This window comes from Equus przewalskii, chromosome 27, assembly GCF_037783145.1.
Source record: "Equus przewalskii isolate Varuska chromosome 27, EquPr2, whole genome shotgun sequence".
NCBI lineage: Eukaryota > Metazoa > Chordata > Mammalia > Perissodactyla > Equidae > Equus > Equus przewalskii.
The window spans coordinates 8,908,657-8,923,401 of NC_091857.1; positions in this window are offsets into that span (position 1 = coordinate 8,908,657).

Consider the following 14,745-nt stretch of genomic DNA (forward strand, 5'->3'; position numbering starts at 1 on the left):
TAATAGGACCCTACAGCATCTGGCTCCTGCCAGTCTTTTCTACTTTATCACTAACAAACCTTTTGTCCAATTTTTCATTATGCTTCAACCTAGCTGGCTTTCTTTCTCTTCCTTAAATACTATGAAGCTTTTTCTTATTTCTGGGATGCTGTCCTTACTGTTCCATTTGCCTTGCTGGATCTTTCCTTAGCTCTTCATGTGACTGCCTCATTCATATTCTTTAAGCCCACTTCAAATGTCATATCCTTAGAGATGCCCCTCTTGATCACACCAACCAATGGCACATTCTCCAATTACTCTTTGCCTTTTACTTTGTTTATTCTGTTATGCATGATATGATTCTGTCATACGCCATAGTTTTTTCGTTTTAAAATGTGTTTACTGTTTGTCTCCCTAATTAAAATATAATCTCTAAAGTTCCAGAAAAGTGATCTGTCTTGTTCACTGGTGTACCAACATTTAGGAACCTATAGGTGAAAATCATAAGGTGGTATATTTCAACTTAAAATTAAGAAGACATTTCTTAACGAGGATCTCCTATATCCATTGATTCCCTATAAATAGATTTATGCTAAATCACAGACTGGGTGCTGTATTTCAGTGTATTAGTGATCTATTGCTGTATAACAGATCACTCCAAAATTGAGTGACCGACAACAGACATTTATTATGTCATAGTTTCTGTGGGTCAGAAATCTTGGAGCAGCTTGAGTGGTTCTTATTCTGAGTCTCTCATTTGCAGCCAAGCTTCAGTCAGGGCTTTTTTGTCTCAAGACTGGACAGGAGTTTAACCACTCCATAGGGCTGGTCACAACATGGTAGTTTGTTTCTCCCAGTCCAAGGAATGTGTGTGTGTGTGTGTGCCTGTGTGTGTGAATGAGAGAGAGAGAGAAATTGAGATATTCTCTTTGTAACCTAATCTCAGCAGTGATGTTCCATCACTTTTGTCAAATTAGAAGCTAGTACTAGGTGCACCACACTCAAAGGAAGGATATTACACATGCGCCTCAATGTCACGAGGCTGGGATCATCTTAGTATCTGCCTACCACAATCACAGTTACTGGAAAGAGTATTCTAGAATTGGTTAGCAGCTTACACTGTCTTAGTTTTAAATTTCTTTCAGTGCTGGCATTTTTCTATTAAATTTACCATCACAGGGGGCTGGCCTGGTGGCATAGTGGTTGAGTTCGCACAATCCACTTCGATAGCCCTGGGATTGCAGGTTCGGATCTGGGGTGTGGACCTACATACCACTCCTCAAGGCATGCTATGGCAGCATCCCACATACAAAATAGAAGAAAATTGGCACAAATGTTAGCTCAGGGACAATCTTCCTCAAGCAAAAAGAGGAAGATTGGCAACAGATGTTAGCTCAGAGCAAATCTTCCTTACCAATAATAATAATAATAATAATAACAATAATTTACTGTCACAATATATGGGACACCAAAAAGATTTGTGATTATTTGTGAGACTCATTTTCAAAGCAGCCCTTGCCCTAGCAGGGTCGTTTGAATGCAGGAAGCTTCAAGAATTTGAATATGCCAGTTACTTCATTTATTCATTCATTTATTTAACAAGTACTTGCTGAGTATCTACCATGCATGCCAGGAACATGTTAAGTAGTGAAAATATACTGGAGAAGTAAAATGAAAGTGGCTGCCTTCATGGAACTTAATGACAGTGGGAGAGAGCCACATTAATCAAATCTTGAATTGCACTTCGATTTTTCTCGATAAAACCATTAGAGCTCTTTCCTCCTCCTTCCTCTCTTCTGTTAATCCCACAAAGTCAGGCACCTCACAGAGGTAAAGTGCGTTTAAAACATATTGGTAATGTTGGGGCTGGCCCCGTGGCCGAGTGGTTGAGTTCGTGCGCTCCGCTGCAAGCGGCCCAGTGTTTCGTTGGTTCGAATCCTGGGCGCGGACATGGCACTGCTCATCAAACCACGCTGAGGCAGCGTCCCACATGCCACAACTAGAAGGACCCACAACGAAGAATATACAACTATGTACTGGGGGGCTTTGGGGAGAAAAAGGAAAAAATAAAATCTTAAAAAAAAAAAAAACATATTGGTAATGCAGAGTGATATCACACCTAAGTTTGGTTAGTTTGTAAGTGAGTGTTGAAGGCTTTTCCTCAACGTTCACATTGAGATGTTACACTGTATCATCATATGTATTTCTTGCATTTGTAAACCAACAACAAAACCAGCTGTGCTAGATAACATTTATTCCATACTGATTTGTGACTAAATGTTTTCCGATGGGCAATGAATCTCAGTTCATGGGTTAAAAGTGCGGCAACATCAAATAGCTTTGAAGCTCATGTAAAGCGCCATCAGAATTCACTGGAAACATAGCAGGGAGAGCCTGCAGATACGTTTATACTCATTGTCAAGAAAGTTAGTTGCCATCTTGCCTGAAATTGATAAGGCTCGTATAACCAGAACAGGGAAAAGGTCTTTCCATCTCCTTTTTTTTGATAAAGCTTACAGCATATGTGGGGGGAAAACCTTCAGACACAGAAATGTGAATTGCTCATAGTTATTTGGCAGACACCCTACATATTCTATTGACTTATAACTTACGACTTCATAAATTTCAGAGCATGTTATTTCTTATCATCATTGCTTGTGTTGTCTTTTCTCTTGGCCAATTTTCTAGGCATATTCCCAGTGGAACAGATGAAACTAGCCTGCTTGAACTTTTTCCTTGATGTGTTTGACAGAAACTTTTGTCTTTCAGAAGAAAACAAACAATTGCTGAGGGATTGAACTTATTTCCAGGCTCATTACTATGCATATCGTGGACTGAAAGAATGACCTAGGAGGTCTTTCAATTGCTCATATTTTTAATACAGGCTGCCTTCATTTTTTAAAAAGTTTAACGACTTGGGATTTCATTTACACCAAATAATGAGAGTCTGTGCAAGGCTGCAAATTGTATCGTTGGTGTTGTCATGCACTGCCGCACTTGATAGATAAATTATTCAGAGGCCTGGAAGAGAGCTTCTTAAAAATAACTGACACTGAGGATGCCGATAAACATGGATGCCATGCACGTGCCAGCTGCAGGGTCATTAGCAGGTGGAACACCCTACCACACAGCAACTTCAAACTGACTTGATGAGGGATGTATTTTAGCCCAACACATAAATGAATTCATTAAATTTGTCCTACTTACAGTTCTCTATCTCTGTTCTGTCTTTTAAAATTTTCATTTGTTCTTTTTTTTTTAAATGATGTAGTTTGGTGGATATAGCATTTGAAAAGGCAGTGTGCTCTATTCCTTCATATTTCCGAACAGACAATTGCTATTGCAGTTGTATCAGTGGAAGATTACCACTACAAATCTGCCTTTTAAGGGAAAAGGCTAGTTGAAATTTTGCTTGGAACTTTTTATTTGGACTATATGAGATTATAGGAAGTATGCTTAAACATCAGTACTATGTTATGGTATGAGAAGCATATACATATATTATTTCACTTCTGCTGCAAATAATTATGAAGAAGAAAAATTAAATTCTGTATATCTGCAAACAAACCTATAAACACAGGGCAAAATAACTCAGATTTCAAATAATGGAGGATTTTCTAAAGATTTGTCTAACCAAAGGGAGAAAAGTCTTCTTCTATAGCCAGTAAGTTTCCTGTTCCTGAAACGCTATATGGAGAATGTTGGCTTCAAATAGCAAGGACATTCTGCCAGATGACTTCAAAGGGACCTTTCAACCTTTGGTTTCTATCCGGTTTCCACACAGACAATTCCTACAGGTTAATTCATTCCTAAAATCTATTTTATATGGATTCATTATATATTCACAATAAAAAACGTTGTGCTATTATATTATAGCAAAGAGAAATGCAACACCAAGATTCCCACACTGGAACTGACAACACTTAGTTTTCTTTCTTTATATTCCATAACAAAATCTTTGGGGGGGTGGGGAAGTACTAGAAAAGCTGCTATGAATTTGGGTCTTCTGGATTATTCTTGCAATAAAGAACAGCACTAATTCAACAGGTTCATTACTTTTAGTTAATTATGATTCTATTGCTTTCTCCTTTTCCATTTCTTTTCAAAATTACCCAAATAAGCAAATAATTTTTAAGTTCATGTTTGTGGAACCACAATGTTATCAGTTAAATGCAACTAATTTCACAGTTAATAATACACTAATTAGCATTTCATTATATAAAAGATCTTCTTAAAACATTTTTTCTTATTGCACGTGAGGTCAGGAAATGTAGGGGGTACTCGGCTGTTTCGAGAGATGTGAATCTCTCTCCTTAAAGTACCCAGATACTGAGAAGTGGAGCCTGAAGCTCCACCAGTAAGAACGTCTACAGAGGAAATGTCATGTTTCTGTAAGTAGAAAGCACGATGTAATTACGATGGAGGTAAACCGTCCATTTTAAAATATGATGCAGTGTTACAAAAATATGTGACACAATACAAAAGACACTAGACTTGTTATTAACCTTTGTTTTATATTTGGCACTCCATAATTTACTTGCCAAAATGAGACAAGGATTCCTAACTTCAGTTTCCGTATTCATAAAGCAAACAAACAAAAAAGGGAACAATCTTTATTTCACTTATGAAAACACAACTCACTATAAAAATGTAAATAAATATTGTGAATATATAATAATTCCAAATAAAATAGATTTTAGACATGATATTTTCTTCTGAGCAAAAATGATACAGGCTGGGCCTGTGGCACAGTGGTTAAATGCAGCACGTTCTGCTTCAGCAGCCTCGGTTTCCGAGTTCAAATCCCTGCTGCAGATCTATACTGCTCATCAGCTGTGCTGTGGCAGTGACCCACATATAAAAAAATAGAGGAAGATTGGCACAAGTGTTAGCTCAGTGCTAATCTTCCTTAGCAAAAAAAGAAAAGTGTCACAAAATTTGTGAAATCGGAAAGAAAGTTGTGGTAAGAACTATTATACTAAAAACCAATGATGTATTTGAAAAATAACTTCCAAAGCTTTGAGAATCTACACAGTTAAATAATTTTGAAATCCCAGAGTAATAATTTCATTTGAATATTCTAAATTTAGTACTAGAATAGATACCTATTTTCATTAAAGTTGTGAAAACTCTCTGGAAATAATTCTAGATCTATGGTTAGAAAAGATCACAAGAAAACAATAAGGCCATTAAAACCGCATCTAAGGAACAGAATATCCATATATTGTTCTTTTTGTTTTTCTTTTTTTTGAGGAAGATTAACCCTGAGCTAACATCTGCCATCAATCCTCCTCTGTTTTTGGCTGAGGAAGACACCCTGGACTAACATCTGTGCCCATCGTCCTCTACTTTATATGTGGGACGCCTGCCACATCATGGCTTGAGAAGCAGTGTGTAGGTCCACACCTGGGATCCAAACCAGCGAACCCTGGGCCATTGAAGTGGAACGTGTGAACTCAACCTCTGCATCACTGGGCTGGCCCCCATATGTTGTTCTTACTTTGTAGAAAATCAAAGTATTTTAGACAAAAAATTGGCCATTGAAGAAAATTGTGGCAATCCAATTTCATTCTGTATTTAGAGAGGTAAATTGCAAATCAGTAACTAATCTTTAGAGAAACAGTAAAGAATGTTGGATCATCAAATTTAATAAATAATTGAGCATTGCTATATCTCTGTTAACTCTGAATTTTTAAAAAATATTTTACATGATTAAAAAAAGTGCTCTGTTTACAACACAAATTAAACAATAAAGGAATAGTTATACATAAGTATATGTCCCCAAAAGAATGGAACATTTCTTAAGCAATGCTATTAAATTCATAAACAAATCTCTAATTTTCCTCAGGAAAAAATTGCTCATATAGTCAGATACAGATATTTTTATGCCTTATATGCAATTTATTTCTAAGTGGTCTTTTGAATTTTAAAGAATGTCATCTATTGACAACTTAGATTAATTTTGAAATATTGGGTTTTGCATCAAATTTATTAGACTATTACCTGTAAAAAGACATGTATGTGTCAATGTAAATGGTAAGTTCATTTTAATTGTGTCAACCTGAATAAACTGGAGAGTATATTTCCCAGAATCCCCTTTCGTATATGGTTCCAAGTTAGACTTGACCACAACAGGAACTCGTGAGAGAGTTGAAAGGTAGAAGGGAAGTGAAAGGATGGCCATTACTTTCAGGAGGTCTTTTTGATGCCAAACGTGACAGACAGAATTGCCTGGTGGGCTGTAGAATGGCTTCGCTCTCCTCCACTCTGCTGAGAGGCGATCTTCCCCACTATTGGTCCTGCTGACCAATAGCAGTTCTAGGTTCCCCTCCAGAAGCTTGGTTGTGGACTCAATTGAGGCAAAAAACACCCAACAAAATAGCATCCCATAAATGTCCCCACAAACTTCCATCCCCAGCCCCACTTCAGCCACTGGCGTGAATGATTTCTCAGATCTGCTCAGGAGTGACTCTTGCTGGGTTCTCGGTTCCCCTTTCTGATCCTTCACTTCCCCAGCATCTTTCACAGTTTTATAGGTTGAATCCAAATAACAAATTCCATACTAGACACCACTCCTATTGATTTTCTTCTCTTGAGTAAACCTGGGCTGTCCGATAAACACATCAATAGCTGGAGGTTATTATTGTTTTATTTTTGCAAATGAAGAAAGTAGGGGCAGAGATAACCGAGGTCATACATCTGATCAGTGACAGAGATGGAATTCAAGTCCAAGCAGTCAGGCAAATGGTAATCTGCAATCCACCCTGAGTTGCTAAATACCAGGATACTCTCTGGAGAGGGGAGTGTAGTGAACTCAAGTAAAATATGTGGATTTAAGTCCTAATCCATTTAATTATTCTTAGTATGAATTCTCTCATCTGTGCAAGAATTGAGGAGTTCTAGGTGATCTTTAATGTCTCCTGCATCTTTAAAATCCTATAAATGTACTGCTCTAGCCTATAATAATTTCTTCCCAAAATTGTATGTCTCTCCACAGTAGTCTCAGATATCAAGGGTAACTGATGTCTGAAACAGTCTGGTATGTGGAATCTGTAGTCACAGTCCAGGCAGTTGAATTTAGACTCTCCCACATGTCTGTAGTAGGCAGAATAATGACCTCCAGAGATGTCCACGTCCTAGTTACCAGAAACTGTGAGTATGTTTTAGGGTAAAATTAACTTTGCAGATGTGATCACATTAAGGATTTTAAGATGGGGAGATTATCCTGGTTCATCCGGGTGAGCCCATTTTAATCAAAGGAGTCTTATAGGAGAAAGAGGGAGGCAGGAGAGGCTGAATCAGAGTCAGGAAAGACATGGGGATGTAAGCAGAGACAGGAGCGATGCAGGGTCAAGAGCCAAGGGATGTGGGCAGCCCCTGAAAGCTGCAAAAGGAAAGGGAAAGAGTCTCTCCTGAAGACTCCAGAAGTCCTGCGGACCCAGGTTAGACTTCTGACTTCCAAAATGTTAAGGTAGTAAGTTTGCATTGTTTTAAGCTAAGTTTGTGGTGATTTGTTATAGCTGCAGTAGGAAACTAATGCAATGGCTAACTTGTACTATCCCATGAGTCATTCCAGGACCCTCTTCTCTTTTCTGTCTGCACATTCTCCCTTAGGGATTGTGTCAACTATCAAGTCCATTTATATGAAGTTAAACGTTTTTCCAACTCTGACTTTACTGAGTTTAACCTCATATGTACAGCTATCTAATCTACATTTCATCTTTAATGTCTAATACACAAATTACATTTTACCTGACCAAATACTCTCTCTGCTTCAGAAATGAAACAACTATCTTCTCAGTTGTTAAAACCAAATATCTGAGAGTTATCCATGATTCTACTCTTTCCTACCATCCAATATCTAACTAAATTATCAAGTTCTATTATGTTGTCTCCAAATGTCCCCTCTTTATCACTTCCCTGGGCTAAGCTATAATTATTTCTTACCTGAACTTCCACAGAAGCCTCCTAACTGGGTCCTGGCTTCCACCCTTGCCCTACTCTGATCCGTTCCATGTATAGTATCCTGAGTGACCTTTATCATATTTTAATGTTATGCCAGGTTATGTCACAACTATGTTTACAATTAACCAGTGGCTTCCTGTCATGTAAGAATAAAACCCAGCCCTTTACCTGGTGTATCTGGACTTATTCTAACTCTCTTACCTCTTCTAATACCTCTGCATTCTTAAACATCACACTGTAGACGCACTGGTCTTCTTTATGTTCCTGGACCTCACTGAACTTATTCCTTCTTAGAGTCTTTGCTTTGCTCTTTCGCTACTAAAGTTTCTTTCTCTTTTTCTGAAGATATAGCTTCTTTTTAGTCATTCATTTCTTAGCTCAAATGTTCCTCTTTTCTACATACAAATATTTAGAATTCTATTTAGGTTCATTGGCCACCTGAGGGCTGTGCCTTTGTTGGTAACTTCGTCTCTATTTCTCTAGACAAACATTTTCTCTATTGCTGTGGCTAAGGATATTCGCACTCCGCATTCCATCACATTCGATGATGCTGGGTTTTTCCTACCAACAAACAGCTCTTCCTCATCTTCTCCGAGTTGGATTCTGTTTCTCCACATGGACTATATTCCTGAAGGTTGGTCATGTCTGGGAATGGCCCTTCCTTTACGGAGAGGGCAGACAATTCCGATATTGTCTAGTCCACAGTATCCACATTGTCTCTCCCAAAGCTATTCTATTCTCTCGTTTCCCTTCCTCCAAAATTGATCCCAATATAATATTTCCTTTGTGTATTAACTCTCTATTTCACCCTCGCTCTGTCATAATAATGGAAGCTCCAGGAAGCAAGGACATTGTCTTTCTTGTTTACTGTTGTGTTCCATGTGCTTAACATTAAATATTGTCTGGCATGTTAAAGATTGCTTAATAAATGCATATGTCAATTTAGTTTAGTTTAGGGCTCCATGAATCAAGTTGCAACAGAACTGTACAGCTGAGAGAGGATGAGGAAGTTGTATTGCCAACGGGTAGCTGACAAAAAGCCTTGGGGGAAAGGGTCCCATAGACTTTCTCAGTAATTAATTCTCCAGTGAAGTTTTAAACAATTTGTGTGCAATCCCTAGAAAGAGAAGAAGCTGCATAAAGAAAATGGATATATTATTCTTTTTGGTGGGGGGCGGGGATTCAATCATAATCTTGAGGTGTGGAGGCAAAATAATGTGAATTTGGTGTGCAATTCAACAGAAAAGTGGGAATAGGCATTCTCCTTGGGTCTAAGTTGAGCAACTTACAAGGTGGGAACTTTAATGGCTCTTCTCTTGGTAAAATCTGGATAAATCACATTTGCAATGAATGCCAGTGCTGTCACTAATGAGCATTTGTAAGAGTAGAATGCAGCTCTATCTGAGGGTCATGTTGTGAGGAGCAAGGAACTACAGGCGAAAGTGAATAAGAATGTGAACACAATGTGGCATGTGGAAAGAACGCTGAGCAGTCGGATGGCATGCTTTGATGTGCCAAAGTGTTTTGAATCTATATTTAACTATGATTTCTGCTCTTGCTTTCAATACCTTTGAATCAAGAGAATAATGCATTCTTGATGCCATCACTCTAATTTCCAAGCAAGATTGTGTAGTGTGATAATTTATATTTCAATATCTAAGATGCTTGAATAGATGAAATAAAGTTAATTGTTGATTCTTATTAATTTTCCGCCTCTGCAGGATGCTTTTACGCCTCTCTGTGTAAATGATTGACTTGCATAATTGCACGCACGTCTAAGTGCTGCTTTTTGAGAGATGACATCAATGAATATAAAGATTTTATTTTAGATTGTCTTTCAGAATTATTTCAGATACCTTCTTATATATAATTAGTTCTGCTTATGCTGAGCAAAAGTAGGCCAAATTTATGCTAAGTATTATGACAGTTTATTTCTCTGACAATATATACTGCTATAAAGCATTTATATGTCTGGTATCTGCTTTTCTATCAGAACTTTCTTTTGGGAGGAGGTAACATATTACTCTATTCAATACTCCTCAATCTCTCCCTCCACCTACCATCAACCCACCCATTTATTCACCCGTAATCTTTGGCGAACTCCCTTTGTAGCAGACACTGAGCTTTGGGCTGGTGAGACCAATTATGAATAACATATGGTCTCTTCATCAGAGAGGTCAGAGGTAGCAGAGATGTGAGACACACTGATAAATAATTTGGAAACAATGTGGTAATTATTATAACTATATGATATACATAATGCTTTCCCCAGTTCTTTTGTTCTTCTTGATGTTTGTAGAGCTTTGTACAAAATGAGACGCCCTTGGTGTTAGACATTAATTGGACACTATGGAAAATAGGGCATCTTAGATAATTAAAAAGGAATAAAGTGCAATGTTTGGTTTATATTTATTAAAACAGGTATTAACATTTGGGAGCAAAAAAATCGAAGTTTATTATCTTGCTCAGCAGCCTTGTAAGGATTCATAAGACATGCTTATTCTTTATGACCGTTATAATGAGAGGGAAAGAGTAAGGGAAGATTAGTCTAAAGGAGGAAAGAGATTGAAGAAATTTGATAGTAAAATGTATATTAAAAAGGAAATGCAACTGAATATAGATGAACTCTATCAGTAACAAGAAGATGATAGCTTTCTGGCTTAATTTACTTTGGCAAACACTTGCATGTATGCATTGGGAATATAATCTAAACACCTTATTAGAATATGTATCTCTTTGCTGCAGCTTGCTTTATCATACGAATAGACATATAATGCTTCCAGGAATAATTTGTGGATAAATGTGTTTTGTTAGCTGTTACCAAGAAAACCAAAGGGAGAAATACGTTTGCCAAAGTTCTTAGAATATTTCTTTAAAAAATAGTACTCATATTTAGGAGACGCACATTGATCATTTACATTAGTAATTTTCTATCAGCATCAAATGTGGTGAAAGCAAATTAAATGGTTTCTACAGCAAAAAAAGATAAATAATAAAATCTTTAGTCACATTACTTTTGTCAAACGTATCATGTCACATTAGGAAGTGGTTTATAAGGTACTTATGCAAATTGAGAAATTGTGTGATTATGACCCTGGGTTCTATTGATAATACAGTTAAAATTATATTATGTTCTTAACATTAATTAAGATAGAAAAGAATGGAAGAAAACAATTCTACTTCATTACTCATTAGAAGAATACGTCCTCATAAAATAATGCAAACATAATTTTTCTTTGTTCATACAAAATGTCTAGATTTTGGATTTTCCAGGGTTTTAAAAATGCAATGTTTCTTTGCTGTAACTGCTCAGTGGGATTCAACTACACAGAGATGTTGACTCACTTGCCAGGATGGAGGCAGCCTTTGGGATAGCACATTGCATTTCTCTCATTGTTGCTCTGCCGTCAGTCCCATCCCCATCTTGCCAGAGTGATCAGACAACTGAGGATCTTTGCTTTTACACTCTTGTAGTCACTTCTCCATGGACCACCTTCTTAAACTGTGCTTTGTGACAATTTAAATGAATTTTACATGTTAATAAACATCTACCTAAAGCGATTATAGTTACCTTATCAGTGACAGGAGGGAAAAAAAAAATATGTTGATGGGACATTTTGTCCAATAAATATAGTTCACTGTCTGAAAATATTTCAGGTTTCATGTTGATTTATAATTGTCATTATAAAAGCTTAGATTCTGCTTATTGGGAAAACTTTACATAATAATAATTTAATTTTGTAGATTGACTAAATTTGTTAAAATGGAGTTTCTCAAGGTAGAGTTCACACGCAGTTTGGGAACTGTAGTATTAATGTTACTTGCTATGGTATACATTTTTTAAGTTTATTTGATAATGACTTATGTTTGACTTAGCTTACAGTTGTGTAAGAGTAGATATATCTATTTTTACCAAATAAACTAGTTATATACAGTTTTATATATCTAAATATTTGCATTACAGTATTATAGGAATAAAATATTCTGGGTGTTCAAGGTAATCTATGCAATTCAGGTTTTGAATTATAAAAAGTCTTCAAATACTCAAAAGTTTCCTTTATGTAAAAATCCAGGTTCTCTTTTGTTTTTCCTCAAAATTTAATCCTTTAATGTGTTTTAACAAGAATAGGCCACCATAAAATCATGCACACCTTAGAAATTTAGTTTCAGAATCATTTTATTTTTACCAACAATGTTTTTTTATTGATTTTGTGTTTTTTAGAGCAGTTTTAGGTTCACAGCAAAATTGAGAGGAAGGTGATATATACCCATATATATCCATATGCATCTCCTGCCTCCACACACATAGCCTCCTTTTATCAACATCCTCCAACAGAGAGGTGCATTTGTTACAACTGATGAAGCTACATTGACACATCGTAATCACCCAAAGTCTGTAGTCTGTATTACGGTTCACACTTGGTGGTGTACACTTTATGGATTTGGACAAATGTGCCAACAATTTTTTGAGTCAGTAATTTGGAGAAGGCGTGGCTGGATGATTTGTGTCTAATTTATGTGCCATAAACTGGAGTACCTGGCAGTGAAAAAAATCTGTCTCCATGAAGGTTTCTTCCCTCACATATCTCGTGCTTTGATGGAGATGGCTGGAAAGTTGGAGGTAGCTGCACACCCTTCCTCTTCAATGCCCTCTCCAGGTCTCTCGTATTATCTCTTACACGGTAGGTTAGGGCTCCAAATTACCAACGCAGAAGCTGCCAGTCCTTTGAAGAGCTAGCCTGGAACTGACATGGTGTCTAGTTCACCACACTATTGAACCTAACAGTTACATGTTGTCCAGATTCACAGGAGGAAAGAAGATCGTTTTTCTCCATAGAAAGAGTGGCAAAGAATTTGTGCATCTCTTTAGTCTATCTCAGTAGGAAATTTCAAGACTTTTATTTCAAGTTATAAAGTTTGGCAGAAATTCTGTTGAATAAAATACAGTGAAATGTGTATGTTACAAAATCTGAGTATAGTTTAAAGGGTTTATCATGTTCAATGATTAGAGATAACTTTATTGCCCAGAAAAGTTAAACTTATTTATTAATTCTTTGCCTCTTTTGTTTTAACATAAGCAATAGTGTGGGTGGAAAGATTTATGTCATGAGCATTTACTAGAGAATGAGTTCATGTACCTATGATATTGTCATGGCCACTTATAAAATGCTTTTCAATAGTCACACAGACTGGGAAAGTACAGATAGCACATTTTGACTCATTATTAATATACGTAAATATAAACTCTTTAAAAATATCTCAGAATATGTTGAAGTCTTGGTGATTCAAAACAACTATAAAATTATAGATTCTGAGGCTCAAAGAAAACTTAGAATTCTTTTAGTAAAAGACAGGATGCCCAGTTATCTTTAAAGAATTTAGGCATTATTTTCTAAGAATAACAACTTAAAACGTAGTCTCCTATTTCCAAAAGACAGATACCAGATGTAGCATTTTGTTAATCCTCAGGGAGAATTGATTGTTATAAAAATATCAAAGTTGTTTGTATATGGCAATTGACTGAACAGTGTTATGTACCAGGCACTGGAATGTGTACTTTACGTACATTATCTTATTTAATCCTGTCACCCTAAAAGATATGCATTCTTTTCTAGTTTATTAGGTGACATTTTGAAATCACTAAGATTGGTTTAAAGTTAGTACTGGGAAATAACTTTTCTGTTTAAACAAGAGACAACTTGACTCATCACCATGGAGGAAAATAAATTTCATTTGTACTGGAGGGAATGTAAAAAATGAAAACCCGACAATACTTTGCAACTATTTTTCAACCTGGAAGGTCTTTTAAAACAGCAAATAACAATAACAAAAAAGGTAAAGACTAATTAAATCATTAAGGAAAATACGGGTAGAATTTACACCTCTATAATGAAAGTCTCATAGATGACGGAGACCAGAAAAAACATAACTTTAAAAAGTAAATAAAAAACAAAACAAAACAAAACAAACTTTAAGGAAGTACAATAAATTCAAAGAACAGAGGAAAAAACAAAAATTTTGAATATACCATGCCCATCCCCCAACTCCTCCCCTCCCACCCCATGCAATCCTCAAGCTTGGAAACCGCAAGGATACCTAATATCAACGACTTTAGGTGATGGACCCGAGTCCATATTGTTAATCAGTGCAAAGATACATTTTGAATCCAGTTTTAATTGACACTGTAGCCATTATTCTTTCCAATTAGACCACAATGCGTCTCTAATATATAGCTATCCTTCTTTGTGTGTATTCCATCCATTTGTTATAAGTATTGATTCAATACTGATAAGTGGCTACATTCTAGGAGTCCTCCATTGGTCAGTCATTTTTCTTCCCGCAAGTTTTCATTTTTTTTTTTCCCTATTAAAGGAGTACTTGCTGAGACACAGAGGAAGGAAATATATAAAGGTATAATAAACATAAACATAAACATAATAATAATAAATAACAGCTTTAGGTTTACTCACCCAATGTCAACATTTAATCTTTCCAGAGATTGTTGTGAGTGTGTATGTATGTGATGCTGTGCATGTGGCTTAGAAATCTTTATTTTTTTCCTGACAGTATATCATAGATATCTTTATAAATTCTACAGATTTAATTGTTATTTATACATATCTATAGCTCTTAATCATGAGGAACTTCCTCTGTACACCTTTTCCTTTGTTTCTCTTGTCTCTTATTGAATTGTAAAAGTTATTTATATATGAAGGTTTTGTCATATTATCTGTCACATGTCTTGCAATTATTTTTATTCAGTTTGTAATTTTCATTTTATTTCAAAGTACTTAAAATTTT